At 43.3% G+C, this 17,278-nt stretch overlaps 1 protein-coding gene across 1 annotated transcript in view; it reads left to right on the top strand.

Annotated features, from left to right (window-relative positions):
• Nucleotides 1–17,278, top strand: part of MSRA (methionine sulfoxide reductase A) — a 272,063-nt gene that overhangs the window by 194,194 nt on the left and 60,591 nt on the right. The gene's annotated exons all lie outside the window — the stretch shown is intronic.

Below are 17,278 nucleotides of genomic sequence, written 5' to 3'. Positions count from 1 at the left end.
CATAATACAGGCAATCAAAATACATCATTGCCCACCCACCACAACAAGGTGATCTCAGTCAGGCAGGAGCCTACTGTATTTTATCCTGTACTGATCCTGAGTTGCATCCTGTAATAATTATTTACAAATAGTTATTTAGACTAATAATTGCCTGTATATCCCTGACGGCTCTCTGCATTCTCATAAAACTGTCTCTGCTTCCTATGGAAGAGAGCTGCCAGAAAGTGGGACATACCTCCCCCGTACCGGGACAGCGCGGGACAGTTACTGAAATCTGGGACTGTCCCGCCGGATCCGGGACGGTTGAGAGGTATGTAATTTGTATTCTGGGAAATGGTTTTTCCTCCATCTGACGTAGGAAAAACGAATTGTCCTCTTCCATTGTTGGAGCTCAGCTAAGCTGCTAGCGGTGAGTCTGCCAACCAGCTTGTTGACTGTTTCCAGCGATGAGTAGTGGATTTATGAATGCAGCTATGACCTGTATTGTGCCTTGTTGGTTTTATTATATCGTAAAACGAGAAGCAGCAAACACTGATGATAGGAATGACACAACCAGGGAAGCAATGTACTGTAAAGAAATCACCTGATTGTGATGAGATTACAGAGCGCGGCGGCCATACTAAAATGAATTAACCACTGTTTACGGTCCAGTCATCGCTACTCAAAAGAGAAGGACGGTGTAATTGTAGGTTTCCAAATCCAATACCAGGCAGGATGTTGTCAGCTGGCAGCCGAGATATGTGAAACCCATTGTGAGTACGGAGCCCTGTGCCGGCCAACATACCTATGCAAAAGGATCTCATTCCACCAGACGAGTGCACACCGCACAATGCACAGACAGTGAGCACTGAAGGCTGTATGGAAGGTGTCCCATCTCATAGCTGATTGGGGCCAATAATACAGTTTCCCTCCCCCCCCCCCCCCCCATCTCACAAATCTATACAGAATGCCCGTGCACATCTCGTTGTGCACCTCAGGTGTACAATTACACCCAGCTCTAGAAAGGGGTTAAATGTTAATTTTAAATACTTAGGATCATTCATCAGATCGAGGGAGGTACAACTCTCTGCACCACCAGCGATCAGTTGTTTGGAGGGGCCGTAGAACTGTAGACATCACGTTCGTCAGTCACATGGTCATTTCTGCTGCTCAGTGTCATTAGAGTGGATGGGATTGAGCTGCAGTACCAGTCACAGCCATCACACGCTGTGTGGTGCTGTGCCGGTATACTATGAAGAAGTAGCCTTATTGACCTGCCCCAGAGATAGGTCATCCATAGTTAAACCTAATTTGCGGTGTGGATTTCCACATTGGAAAATTCACTTTGATGCACGATACAAGTGTCTGGGGTTTTAAAAAGCTGCACCAAAGGACTTACCATATTTTTCGCCCTATAAGACGCACCGGCCCATAAGACGCACCTAGATTTTAGAAGAGGAGAATAAGAAAAAATATATTTTTCATTAGACCTCAGATCAGACCTATGATCAGACCCTCAATGTTAATAAGACCCCAACAAGACCTATGATCAGACCCCGAATGTTAATAAGACTCTCAGTAACACATCAGCTCAGACCCCAATGTGAATGACCCCCAATTAGAGCTCAGATCAGAGCCCCCAAAATGATTAAAACCCCCCCATTAAGACCTTAAATCAGAACCCCAATGTTAATGACTCCCAGACCTCAATACAGACCCCCTTGCTCAGAGCAAATAAAATAAAATAAATCCACATCTCCTCCGCTCCTAGGATCCAGCGCCATCTCTTCCTGCCACGCGCTCTGCTGTGACCCTACACGCACAGCTTGAGGTCTCAGAGTGGTGAAGTCCTCATGTGCGCAGTCACAGCACAGCCGATGGAAGAGGACCAGGAAGCGGTGAGTACTGAGCCCGGGGAGCGCTGCATTCACCACTTCACGGACCTCCGGTACTAATGAGCGTTTCCATAATGGAAGCGCTTATTAGTATTCACCCTAAGAGATGCACTAGCATTTTCCCCACATTTTGCGTCTTATGGGGCGAAAAATAGATAAAAGTAGATAAGTTGTGACCCTCACCTATTGTGAATGGTAGATCCTTTGTTATCTATGTACAGGTGATACCTGTCATTGTAATCTGTGATGATAATGAGATTACTGCTGAAAAGTGACTTCCAAAGTGCTCCATTTGTTAAAGGGGTTGTATAGATTTAGAAAAACATGGCATCTTTCTTCCAGCTCAGCTTAGCTCTTTTGAAAAATCACGTAAATGGCAGTATTTTTTAAGAAAGTAGTCATATTTCTGTAACCACAGCCCTTAAAACACTCCAGCATTTTCCCTATATAGTGAAGCATTGGCTATTATTAAAGGCTCATCTGTGGGCCTTGTGTATACCTGTTTAGTTGATGTGCCATTTATACACCATATATACAGTACAGACCAAAAGTTTGGACACACCTTCTCATTCAAAGAGTTTTCTTTATTTTCATGACTATGAAAATTGTAGATTCACACTGAAGGCATCAAAACTATGAATCAACACATGTGAAATTATATACATAACAAAAACGTATGAAACAACTGAAAATATGTCATATTCTACGTTCTTCAAAGTAGCCACCTTTTGCTTTGATTACTGCTTTGCACACTCTTGGCATTCTCTTGATGAGCTTCAAGAGGTAGTCACCTGAAATGGTCTTCACTTCACAGGTGTGCCCTGTCAGGTTTAATAAGTGGGATTTCTTGCCTTATAAATGGGGTTGGGACCATCAGTTGTGTTGTGGAGAAGTCAGGTGGAGACACAGCTGATAGTCCTACTGAATAGACTGTTAGAATTTGTATTATGGCAAGAAAAAAGCAGCTAAGTAAAGAAAAACGAGTGGCCATCATTACTTTAAGAAATGAAGGTCAGTCAGTCCGAAAAATTGGGAAAACTTTGAAAGTGTCCCCAAGTGCAGTCACAAAAACCATCAAGCGCTACAAAGAAACTGGCTCACATGCGGACCGCCCCAGGAAAGGAAGACCAAGAGTCACCACTGCTGCGGAGGATAAGTTCATCCGAGTCACCAGCCTCAGAAATCGCAGGTTAACAGCAGCTCAGATTAGAGACCAGGTCAATGCCACACAGAGTTCTAGCAGCAGACACATCTCTAGAACAACTGTTAAGAGGAGACTGTGTGAATCAGGCCTTCATGGTAGAATATCTGCTAGGAAACCACTGCTAAGGACAGGCAACAAGCAGAAGAGACTTGTTTGGGCTACAGAACACAAGGAATGGACATTAGACCAGTGGAAATCTGTGCTTTGGTCTGATGAGTCCAAATGTGAGATCTTTGGTTCCAACCACCATGTCTTTGTGTGACGCAGAAAAGGTGAACGGATGGACTCTACATGCCTGGTTCCCACCGTGAAGCATGGAGGAGGAGGTGTGATGGTGTGGAGGTGCTTTGCTGGTGACACTGTTGGGGATTTATTCAAAATTGAAGGCATACTGAACCAGCATGGCTACCACAGCATCTTGCAGCGGCATGCTATTCCATCCGGTTTGCGTTTAGTTGGACCATCATTTATTTTTCAACAGGACAAAGGACCTCCAGGCTGTGTAAGGGCTATTTGACCATGAAGGAGAGTGATGGGGTGCTGCGCCAGATGACCTCCACAGTCACTGGACCTGAACCCAATCGAGATGGTTTGGGGTGAGCTGGACCGCAGAGTGAAGGCAAAAGGGCCAACAAGTGCTAAGCATCTCTGGGAACTCCTTCAAGGCTGTTGGAAGACCATTTCAGGTGACTACCTCTTGAAGCTCATCAAGAGAATGCCAAGAGTGTGCAAAGCAGTAATCAAAGCAAAAGGTGTCTACTTTAAAGAACCTAGAATATGACATATTTTCAGTTGCTTCACACTTTTTTGATAAGTATATATTTCCACATGTGTTAATTCATAGTTTTGATGCCTTCAGTGTGAATCTACAATTTTCATAGTCATGAAAATAAAGAAAACTCTTTGAATGAGAAGGTGTGTCCAAACTTTTGGTCTGTACTGTATGTCATCCAAAATCTTTTTCCTGCTATGTTTCCCTTTATTTCAGCTCACATTTCCCATGTTGCCTCTGGATTTTTAGGGCTATCACTGTGCATGGAATCCTATCGAAGGACAGCCAGTGATAGATCGAGCTAAGCTTCAGCCTACCTCTCTTGCCTCCTGCTTATGATAGGCCTCTCAGCTCTTAAAAGCAGGAGACAGGAGAGAGCAGTGTGAAACTGCATATCAAAGAGTACACTGAAGATTCTGCACACAGCAGACACTAGGAGGCAAGGAGAGCAGGGTAGAGCAGCATCTTATAAGATAGCCTACAGTAACAAAAAGGGGGCGGAAACTAAATATATTATTCGAGGAACCACCCAAAAAATCTACAGTGCTTATACATGGAGCCCCACACGAAATACAAAATAATTACACCTTTTATTATATGTTAAAATCCATACATAAAAATGAAGGGGACATAAATAATCGTGCACATGCTGTCCTACAAAAAAAAACTAAATAGGTGGTTTCTATAGATCCATATACAGCCATACATAAATGACCACATAAAGTGTATAGTGCAAAACCAAGATAAACTATCCAAAAATTATACATAGTAAATTGAGAAATAAAGTGTTGAGTGCATGTAAAGAATATAGAGATCTTACAAGATAGACTGGAGGTTCTGCACACAGCACTCACATAGTATAGACAGTTAAGGATGTATTACTGCAGATGATTGCTAACGAGTGTTCTTAGTAATGCTCGTTAGCGATCATCTGGCAGTGTAATACTGCCGCAGATTTCCCAAGCTCGTTCACGTTAATTAAAAAAATAATCGTTTGCAGGTAGCAGATTGTGATGTCTAATCACGATCTGCTGGCAAACAATGATTCAGCATAAGGAAGAGCGATGGCATAACGATCGCTCCTCCCTATACTGAGGAGGAGATTGCTGCATGTAATAGCAGAGGTCTACTCCACTAGCGAGCAGACAATTGCTGGGAAGGAACACTTCCTTCCTGACAATTGCTTGTTAAATTGGGCTTTCTGATACACCCTTTAGTGTGAGTCGGGGCAGAGCAGTGTGAAGCTGTATGTTATATAAATATACTGGAGGTTCTGCACATAACATACACATAGTATGGACAGTTAATGGATGTCAGGGCACAGCAGTGTGAAGCTGTATCTCATAGAAATACATTGGAGATTCTGCACACAACACACGCATAGTATAGACAATTAGTACGAGTCAGGAATCGGCAGTGTGAAGCTGTATCTCATAGAAATACACTGGAGATTCTGCACATAACACTCATAAGTCAATGTGAGTCAGGGATGTTGTATGACTTTTCAACTGATTACTGTTCGGACTCAACTATTATATCACTGCACACCTCCTGCCGTATAGGGCTGGGTGAATAATTGAATTCATTTTATTAATTCTCCCTTTTTGCAGCCTGATTTCTTTTTTTCTTATTTAGCGCTGTATCATCGCAGCATGTGTGGTTTTTTTCAGTCCCTGCCGCTTGTGCTATTAATCCTGGCTAGGGCGACAGGGACTGATACAGCGTTCCAGATCTTTTTGATGCAGTGATATACAAGTTAATTTTTGCAAAAACAAAAAACATAATGGATTTGTTCCTATCCCCCCCCCCCCCCCCCACAAAACTATTCTAAAAATTTGGGGTCCTATGTACCCCAAAATGGTACCCATGAAACCATATCTTGTCCCCCAAAAAATAAGCCGTATGCCCTCTGACACTTGGAATACGATGACGTAAAAAACGTCTTTCCATGAGGGGTCCAATTATTGTGCAAAAGTAGTAAAAACACATAAAACTACACATATTTGGTATCGCCGTAATCGGACATGCTAATTATGTCACACAGTGGACATTGTAAAGTTTAAAGTGCGAAAAACATTAGCGGAATAGCTTTTTTTCCATTTACCATATGCTAAAAAAAAAAAAAAACGTTAATAAGTTGTATGTACTCTAAAATGGTGTCACTAAAAACTACAATTTGACAGAAAAATCAAAGTAAAAAAAATAAAGAATGATATTTTTTTTTATTTTTTGCAAAATCACGGAGCCTTTCAGCTGCATTGTATGTAAAGATAGACATCCAGGAACTGATGTAATCCTAAAATATCAGCCACACAGGAATGCAACTGAGCTGGGGTGAAACAAATTATACTGCCATATTAGTGCTGGTGAGTGAGCATTAGGCGGTATGTCCTCAAAAATAAAAAAAGACTAGAATGCTTCTTTAATAGGGTGCATCGGGAAAGGCAGGCTTAAAAGGAGAGATCATTTTTCCTATTTTTCCTATTTTACTTTTCCATGGACGAAAAGGTACTAGGCCTGGAAACTAGGGAACGGGGAAAAGGTCACCACCTAGTAAATTCTCTATTACCCACGTCATAATTCCTTTCTGCAGCCGAGAGTTTCTTAGAGAAGAAAGCACTTGGGCGCCATTTACTAGGTGAAGGGCCCTGTCACAAAACTGCTCCTACCCCTACCTCAGATGCGTCAACTTCCACATTGAATGGCTGTGACACATCCGGTTGCACCAGTATAGGAGCAGAAGCATAACATTCCTAGACCGCTGAAAAGGCTTGTAATGCCTCATCAGACCAGACTGAGACATCCGAACCTCTCCTAGTCATGTCCGTTAAAGGTTTAACCACAGTCGAGTAGTTCAAAAGGAATTTACGGTGGTACTTGGTGAACCCCAAAAACTGCATAAGCGCTTTCAGATTTTCGGGTTGATCCCAGTCCAACACAACACGGACCTTCTCTGGATCCCTCCGAAAACCTGAAGATGAGAGTAGGTAACCCAGGAATTGTACTTCCTGAACAGCAAATACACACTTCTCCATCTTAGCATACAATTTATTCTCTCTTAGGATCTGTAACACCAGTCTTACATGGTCCTGATGAGTCTCCATGTCTGGAGAATAAATTAGTATGTCATCAAGATACACAACAACAAACCTCCCCACCAGATGATGAAAGATCATTAACAAAATGCTGAAAAAACTGCAGGAGCATTAGTTAACCCAAATGGCATGACCAAATTCTCAAAATGACCCTCTGGGGTATTAAACGCCGTCTTCCATTCATCCCCTTCCTTGATCCTGACCAGATTATATGCCCCCCGTAATCCGATTGAGCTCACAGAATTCCAGATATGGCCTAAGAGTTTTGTCTTTCTTCTTTACAAAGAAAAACCCTGCTGCCAGTGGGGATTTGGAAGGTCTAATATGTCCCTTAGCCAAACTTTCGGCAATATACTCTCGCATAGCCGCTCTTTCAGGTTCAGAAAGGTTATATAACCTAGATTTGGGCAACTTCGCTCCGGGAATAAGATTGATGGGACAATCATATTCCCGATGTGGGGGTAAACCACTCTCAGAAAATTCATCAGAAATGAAAGTGGGTACAGCTTTAGTGGTTAAGACAGAAAGAGATGTATTAAGACAGTTGTCCATGCAATAATCACTCCAATCGAGAATCTGTCTCGCTTGCCAGTTAATGGTAGGATTATGTTTACTTAACCAAGGTAAACCCAGAACCAAAATGGATTGCTGATGAAAATCACCTGTTCTTAAATAGGTCCTGCACCATCTGTGACAAACATTTCTGAGTAAGTGGTGCGGAGTCAATTGCAAACGCCAAAATATTTTTTTCCAATGCAATTGTAGTTAACACATGCATACGGATGAACTGACCATCACCTAGGTTAGCCCCTGCCCCACTGTCAATAAACACATCAGTTTCCACAGTTTTGGAACCTAGCGCCACCTCGGCAGACAGGAGAAATCAGGTACTGCCAGTAAATGACAAACGTACGTTTTCTGACTCCCCACCCACATCACCTAGAGTAAGATGGGAACTAAACTTTTTTTTTCTTTTTGTTTTCACCTTGATGCTGAACGTAAGGACAACCCCATTAACAAAATGCCCTCTTTTTCCACAGAAAAAACATACTTCCTTCTTATGAATAAAACCCTTGCAAGCAGGCCCAGGGGTAGCTCCCCCTAACTGCATAGGTTCATCACCAGACATAATCTCAGGAGTCTCTCCAAAGTGTCAGAGGAAGCTGCCACGTTATATGATGATTTTATTACTTAGATCTCTCTCTCGGGCGTTTATCGATACGTACAGCAAGGGACATAGCTGGTTCCAATGACTCAGGATTTTCGTGAAAGGCCAATGCGTCCTTTAGCCTCTCAAATAATCCCTGACAGAATTGGCTACGGAGAGCTGGATCATTCCACTCTGTATCCATAGCCCATCTCCTAAATTCAGAGCAATAGATCTCCACAGAACGCTCTCCCTGCCGTAAACCATGTAACTTAGTCTCGGCCAGGGAGATCTGATCCGGATCATCGTAAATAAGACCTAGAGCTCTGAAAAACTCATCTACTGACCGGAGGGACTGTGATCCGGTCGGTAGAGAAAAAGCACAAGACTGAGCGTCCCCTTTAAGCAAGGAAATGACAATACCAACTCTTTGACTCTCATCCTCAGGTGAGAGTGGACGTAACTTAAAGGGAACCTGTCACCGGCATTTTGGGTATAGAGCTGAGGACATGGGTTGCTAGATGGCCGCTAGCACATCCGCAATACCCAGTCCCCATAGCTCTGTGTGCTTTTATTGTGTAAAAAAAAACGATTTGATACATATGCAAAGTAACCTGAGATGTGTCCTGTCCCTGACTCATTATATGGACAGGACTCGTCTCAGGTTAATTTGCATATGTATCAAATCGTTTTTTTTTACACAATAAAAGCACAGAGAGCTATGGGGACTAGGTATTGTGGAAGTGCTAGCCGCCATCTAGCAACCCATGTCCTCAGCTCTATACACAAAATCCTGGTGATAGGTTCCCTTTAAAGTATAATTTACTCGACTCTCTGAACTGAATTAAATTATTGCTTCCCCCGGAAAATCTGTCCGGAAGTGCAACCTTAGGTTCAGGACAGGCCTGGTAACTACTACTGGCACCAGCAGCCTGTGATCCCTGGATCTGTGTGCGGAGGTTGGCTTCCTCCAAAGACAGACCCTGCAATTGTCCAGCCAGTGCAGCGATTGGATCCATAGACTCACTGACACAAACAAAAATGATGGTTTTTGGCTGTTTATAATGTCACGGCTCGGTGTGGGGGGATAACTCCACACCGACCACAAGAGGGAAGGGAAAAAGGTACTAGGCCTGGAAAAAAGGGAAAAGTCACCACTTAGTGAATCCCTAGCCCAAGCCCTGACTACTATAAGTATTAACAGACCTTGATGATAGGAATGTTCATACACTGGAACCTAGAGCCCTATCTGACCCTAAAGGGCCCTGGAAATAGTGTCAGGACAAGAGATGACCTGTTCCTTCCCAGCTGAAGGAACAGGAGACTCCCTCAGGCCTAATACCAAAAGGTAGGGGAAACCACGAACAAGAAATAAGGAAAAAGACACTTAACTCCAAAGTATGCAGACGAGCAGGAACTCGGTGGAGAACCAGACATCAGCTCTTCACAACCTGAAAGGAGCTATCAACCGCATAGCATTATGAGTGAGGCCAGACTAAATACAGGAGTTAGAATGACCACTTAAGCTACACCTGAGACCAGAGGTGTGGTCATACCCAGGAACAACAGAGAAGATTAAAACCAGAGAGGCTGTCGTCAGTTCTCATCATGTGCAGCCAGTCTCCTAGATCTTCTGACCCCTGTCACAGGAGAGACCGTGCAGCATCTAGTTGCCTATGTGATTTATTCTAACTCCTACCTAAGTGTACGTCTTTGTTGTTTGTTATCTCTACAGCCACAACCCAGTGCATACTTGGATGCATACACCAGGGGACCACCCCCACACACTGATATGGTTATGTCTTTTTGACAGCCCACTTGCTTCTTGCTAACAACACAAGCGGGGTTGTGCCACAAAACATAGTCTACATTTTTCAAACCAGCACCTGGATCTGAAGACTTTTGTAATACCATGTAATAAAAAATTTAGTATAGCCGCTGAGCTATTAAATAAAATGCATCTGTATAGCGCCACCTGCTGTTAGGGATTTTCCTTATTTCTCTGTCCACCTCACTGAGGGGGGTCGCACGTGCTCAGTTTTAAATCTCCAGCTGCCACCAGCTATATCTTCTGTTAGAAGCTGTGGCAGTTACAGGGAAAGAGCTACAGCAGAAAGGACCCCAGCACACAAACCAATGAATGACATAACCCCCTGAGATACCAGCCTGAAATAAGTCTAGCAGAACAATTGGAGCATCGAATGTGGAGATCTCTGGATCCATCTGAGGTCCAGGGCTGGTTCTAGCTTTGTTATGATGGTATTTTGTAATGGCTGATTTTCAGTTTTTACATTACTCATGGGACAATCCCTTTACGGTTTCATTCATTTCAGTGTCGGGTCAGGCGGTATTAGCTAAAATATGGTAAAATGTGCAATACTTAAAAAAAAAAAAAAAAAATGAATATTGAGTACACAAGTAAGGCTCTGCTGAAGACACGGATCAGATGGCTGCAGATACTTATCATAGACCTGCCCCATATCTGGGGTGTGCGGTTTTCTTGCTGAAGATAACAGTTTCTAAGAATAGATAAATCTGTGAATTAAGATGAGCTGATTAGCCCTGATACACTGTACACTTCCCGGGTATCCTTACACGGGGGAGGGGAGGTGGCGGCACAGTGCGGAGAAACGGGGAGAACACTACAGGTGACAGGATGGAAGAATGTGAAAGGCTAATGAGACCGAGCAGCCGACAAGTATATGCATCGTGTGTTACCAACAGAGCTTCTATCCATGATCTCATATCTATCTATTATCTCTCTATCTATTATCTCTCTCATATCTGATATATATCTAATATCTATCATCTATCTATCTATCTAATATCTGTCTATATATCTATCTATTATCTCTCTATCTATTATCTCTCTCATATCTGATATATATCTAATATCTATCATCTATCTATCTATCTAATATCTGTCTATATATCTCTCTATCTATTATTTACCTATCTATCTATCTATTATATCTGTCTATCTATCTATCTATTATATCTGTCTATCTATCTATTATATCTATCTATCTATTATATCTATCTATCTATCTATCTATTATATCTATCTATCTATCTATTATATCTATCTATCTATCTATTATATCTATCTATCTATCTATCTATCTATTATATCTATCTATCTATCTCATGTCTATTTATCTCTCTAATATCTATCGTGTGTTACCAACATCTATCTATCTAATATCTATATCTATATATCTCCTATCTATCTATATCTATTATATCTTATATCTATCTAAAAAATTAATTTTTAAAAATGGAAAATGAAGACGCAGCACAGTAACAGTCGGGTGCAGGCTCAGGCCAATGCGAACCGGCACCAGGGTCCCATTCAATGAAGAAAATTCCATTTTTATATCTATCTATCTATCTATCTATCTATCTATCTATCTCATATCTATCTATAGATCTCTCTATCTATTATCTACCTATCTATTATATCTATCTATCATATATCTATCTGTCTACTGTCTATATCTAATATCTATCATCAATATATCTATTATCTATTTATCTATATATCTATTAAAATCAAAAATTCTAATTCCAAAAAGCTTTATTGGCACATCCAAGTAAAACATTTAGCAGTGCCAAAGCAAACGAAATAATAGCTATTATGGAGGGGGGTTTGATGTAAGAATTAAAGAGGATGGATTGTGGGTTAAAGGGGCAGTATAGGGGTATAATAGTCCATGGTGTCTCAACATATAGTGGGCAGTAAAGGGGTGGGGATGTAGGGGCATAACAGTCCGTGGTATCTCATCTTCCTATCTATCTATTCATCTATCTGATATATGATATCTAACTGTATATCTGATATATATATCCGTCCATATATCTTTCTATCTCCACCGATCTGATACTGATACAGTAGATGAGACCCGGCCTGTGTATTATAAGCTACTGATCCCCTGAATTACATCATTTATTAGAAAGGGGTTTGTCCCTGTTCCTCCTAAATGATGAGCCCCCCTTCACCGTCCGCCTGCACCCCGACACGTGTACACACACTGACACTCCGATGTAGCAGAGCTGGATTGGTCCAGTATCTGATGCCGTGTTTCTTGTGCAATGCGATGACTGCTTCGGTTTATCTGCAGTCTGACATAAAGCCGCGAGGTTTGTGCTGTGGATTTGGCGCATTCCATGCGGGGTTATTGATGCCAGGCTGCAGAACTCGCTGCACCCCCTGCGGATCCCCGTCTCGCTGCTTGAACTTTGACACAAAGGCGCTGTGTAATGTAGCGCTGGTCTGGGATCCAGTCTGGCGCTGCAGTGTCACATCCGTCCCTGGAGGGTTTTTGTGTCTCTTTGTGCCTGTAAATGTCTAATTTTTCATTTTCGCTTTAATCATTGTTATTTGTTAGGTATTTTATGGACTAGTAATTATAACAAATAAATCACCGCATAACGGAGCAGCGTTTCATTACAGGGCGAGAAAAAAAATGGAGAGGCAATATAAAAATGTTATTTTGTTACATAGTCGATGCCTCGTCGCCCCACATTCGTTGACATACTGCCCTCTAGTGGTGTTTGGGGGAAATGCAGTATGCAGATGGCATCATTGCTGCTGCATTTCAGTTTATGGCACATTTTTTTGAAAACTGCAGAAGAATGCACCGAGAAGAGAGCGCTGAATCATTTCATAGGCTACAATGGGAAATAAGTGTTATGACAAGCGGATCATTAAGCCACCCAGAGACTTAGGGGGGAGCCTGTGAGAGCGGGTGCTGGAGGGGCCGCATGCTGTGCTGTATGTCATGACATCACCCTCTCTGTACATGATATGACGTGCACTACTATGCCTCTACACTGCCGTTATAATGCTGCTGTCACTGCCGTTATAATGCACTGTCACTGCCGTTATAATGCTGCTGTCACTGCAGTTATAATGCTGCTGTCACTGCCGTTATAATGCTGCTGTCACTGGCGTTATAATGCTGCTGTCACTGCCGTTATAATGCTGCTGTCACTGCCGTTATAATGCACTGTCACTGCCGTTATAATGCTGCTGTCACTGCCGTTATAATGCTGCTGTCACTGGCGTTATAATGCACTGTCACTGCCGTTATAATGCTGCTGTCACTGGCGTTATAATGCTGCTGTCACTGCCGTTATAATGCACTGCCACTGCCGTTATAATGCTGCTGTCACTGCCATTATAATGCTGCTGTCACTGCAGTTATAATGCTACTGTCACTGCCGTTATAATGCTGCTGTCACTGCCGTTATAATGCACTGTCACTGCCGTTATAATGCACTGTCACTGCCGTTATAATGCACTGTCACTGCCGTTATAATGCTGCTGTCACTGCCATTATAATGCTGCTGTCACTGCAGTTATAATGCTACTGTCACTGCCGTTATAATGCTGCTGTCACTGCCGTTATAATGCACTGTCACTGCCGTTATAATGCACTGTCACTGCCGTTATAATGCTGCTGTCACTGCCGTTATAATGCTGCTGTCACTGCCGTTATAATGCTGCTGTCACTGCCGTTATAATGCTGCTGTCACTGCCGTTATAATGCTGCCACTGCCGTTATAATGCACTGTCACTGCCGTTATAATGCTGCTGTTACTGCCGTTATAATGCTGCTGTCACTGGCGTTATAATGCACTGTCACTGCCGTTATAATGCACTGTCACTGCCGTTATAATGCTGCTGTCACTGCAGTTATAATGCTGCTGTCACTGCCGTTATAATGCACTGTCACTGCCGTTATAATGCACTGTCACTGCCGTTATAATGCTGCTGTCACTGCCGTTATAATGCTGCTGTCACTGCCATTATAATGCTGCTGTCACTGCAGTTATAATGCTACTGTCACTGCCGTTCTAATGCTGCTGTCACTGCCGTTATAATACACTGTCACTGCCGTTATAATGCACTGTCACTGCCGTTATAATGCTGCTGTCACTGCCGTTATAATGCTGCTGTCACTGCCGTTATAATGCTGCTGTCACTGCCGTTATAATGCTGCTGTCACTGCCGTTATAATGCTGCTGTCACTGCCGTTATAATGCTGCCACTGCCGTTATAATGCACTGTCACTGCCGTTATAATGCTGCTGTTACTGCCGTTATAATGCTGCTGTTACTGCCGTTATAATGCACTGTCACTGCCGTTATAATGCTGCTGTCACTGCCGTTATAATGCTGCTGTCACTGCCGTTATAATGCACTGTCACTGCCGTTATAATGCAGCTGTCACTGCCGTTATAATGCTGCTGTTACTGCCGTTATAATGCACTGTCACTGCCGTTATAATGCACTGTCACTGCCGTTATAATGCTGCTGTTACTGCCGTTATAATGCACTGTCACTGCCGTTATAATGCTGCTGTCACTGGCGTTATAATGCTGCTGTCACTGCCGTTATAATGCTGCTGTCACTGCCGTTATAATGCTGCTGTCACTGCCGTTATAATGCTGCTGTCACTGCCGTTATAATGCACTGTCACTGCCGTTATAATGCTGCTGTCACTGCAGTTATAATGCTGCTGTCACTGCCGTTATAATGCACTGTCACTGCCGTTATAATGCACTGTCACTGCCGTTATAATGCTGCTGTCACTGCCGTTATAATGCTGCTGTCACTGCCGTTATAATGCTGCTGTCACTGCCGTTATAATGCTGCCACTGCCGTTATAATGCACTGTCACTGCCGTTATAATGCACTGTCACTGCCGTTATAATGCTGCTGTCATTGCCATTATAATGCTGCTGTCACTGCAGTTATAATGCTGCTGTCACTGCAGTTATAATGCTGCTGTCACTGCCGTTATAATGCACTGTCACTGCCGTTATAATGCACTGTCACTGCCGTTATAATGCACTGTCACTGCCGTTATAATGCTGCTGTCACTGCCGTTATAATGCACTGTCACTGCCGTTATAATGCTGCTGTCACTGCCGTTATAATGCACTGTCACTGCCGTTATAATGCACTGTCACTGCCGTTATAATGCTGCTGTCACTGCCGTTATAATGCTGCTGTCACTGCCGTTATAATGCTGCTGTTACTGCCGTTATAATGCACTGTCACTGCCGTTATAATGCTGCTGTCACTGCCGTTATAATGCTGCTGTCACTGGCGTTATAATGCACTGTCACTGCCGTTATAATGCACTGTCACTGCCGTTATAATGCTGCTGTCACTGCAGTTATAATGCTGCTGTCACTGCCGTTATAATGCACTGTCACTGCCGTTATAATGCACTGTCACTGCCGTTATAATGCACTGTCACTGCCGTTATAATGCTGCTGTCACTGCCATTATAATGCTGCTGTCACTGCAGTTATAATGCTACTGTCACTGCCGTTATAATGCTGCTGTCACTGCCGTTATAATGCACTGTCACTGCCGTTATAATGCACTGTCACTGCCGTTATAATGCTGCTGTCACTGCCGTTATAATGCTGCTGTTACTGCCGTTATAATGCACTGTCACTGCCGTTATAATGCTGCTGTCACTGCCGTTATAATGCTGCTGTCACTGGCGTTTTAATGCAGCTGTCACTTGCGTTTTAATGCAGCTGTCACTGCCGTTATAATGCAGCTGTCACTGCCGTTATAATGCTGTTGTCACTGCAGTTATAATGCAGCTGTCACTGCCGTTATAATGCTGTTGTCATATCTGAACGTGGCGCCTGTGATTTCATCTGCTATAGGGGTAGGTTGTAATTGCCTCCTGTGTGGGTTCTGTGACCTGTTGTGTTAGACACACGTCTGGTAGCCCCTGGCTCATTTTGGCGGTGAGCTGCTCCTCTGTAGGGTGTCGTCCGCCCTCACGCACCTTCACAGCTGACATTCACCTCTCACATCAGTGGCACGTGGTGCTCCACAGTTTCCACGTCTCTTATTCACAATGCTACCATTTGTCCACTCACCACAGCAGCAGAGAACAGTTCACACTGCGCAGTGTCAGAAATACCGCCACCCGGGGCCCGAAAGCCAGTAATCATCCCTTCATCAACTCTGATATATCACCCCTTTCACCCATGACAGCAGTGAGGGATATGTGTGCAGACCGCTTATCACACACCTTATATACCCACCGAGCCAGCTCAGCACACCTTATATACCCACCGAGCCAGCTCAGCACACCTTATATACCCACCGAGCCAGCTCAGCACACCTTATATACCCACCGAGCCAGCTCAGCACACCTTATATACCCACCGAGCCAGCTCAGCACACCTTATATACCCACCGAGCCAGCTCAGCACACCTTATATACCCACAGTGATGTCACAGTACAGGTATAATAAATACAGTACAGAGATACTGCTGCATCCATGGCTCCTATCTGTAGCCACCCTTGAAATAGACCTGGAACGATCTTTACCCCTCCACCTTCCTTCTTCTGACTTCCTCCAGGGTTTTACGGGACCTGGCTTTCTAATGTTGGTTCCTTCATGACCTACCATTCATATAAAGATCCCTCTTTCTTTACAATGAATTTGAACTACTCATTATGGACTTGACCAACCCAAAGACTTGTTACTGTATGTCCAAGTTAGGTCTCTGGCAAGAAGTGGATTTTGGAACCCACCTCATGTGATCGGCAGATCCTTCATCTGTCCACATGTTCTGGCATTGGAGAAGAAAAAGTGGTCGTTATTTGAGCAGCTGATTTTGGTTCTTGCTGACCAAATTGGTTCTTTGATTTTGGACACTACAAACAAATAAGCTTTCCCCCAATCACTAGTTGTCTATGTTGACCACCACCCATGGGGAGAATTTTGCCATTTTTCAAAATGTTCACACTCGACTGAAACCGCACTGTAGGCCTACTCTAATTTGTGCTTTTAAATATTTTTTTTTACTCTGCATTATGTTCTTCCCTGATGTTTTAATGAACTTCGATGGGGAAAATGTGTCATGAAATATTGCAGTGCACGTCTCCATCACATGGGACTATAGTCAGGTGCCTAATGTACCTTGCATGAGTCTAAAACTTTTTCGTGTTTGTCTTGAAGGAGAAGCAGGACCATAATTATGAGTATTGGAGGTGGCAGTCACACCAGGGGTCCTCCTGCCTAAGAAGGTCAATTGACCAGTATGTCCACATAAGAGGAACCCAGTAGAGAATAGTTGGGATATGACATTTCAGTTGCAGAGGTGGTACAGTAGGAATCTCCTCGCTGCCGGGCTATTTTG

Source organism: Bufo gargarizans, chromosome 4 (genome assembly GCF_014858855.1).
Source record: "Bufo gargarizans isolate SCDJY-AF-19 chromosome 4, ASM1485885v1, whole genome shotgun sequence".
Lineage (NCBI taxonomy): Eukaryota > Metazoa > Chordata > Amphibia > Anura > Bufonidae > Bufo > Bufo gargarizans.
Note: the sequence above shows the minus strand (reverse complement) of the source record. Positions and strands in the feature narration are given on the sequence as shown.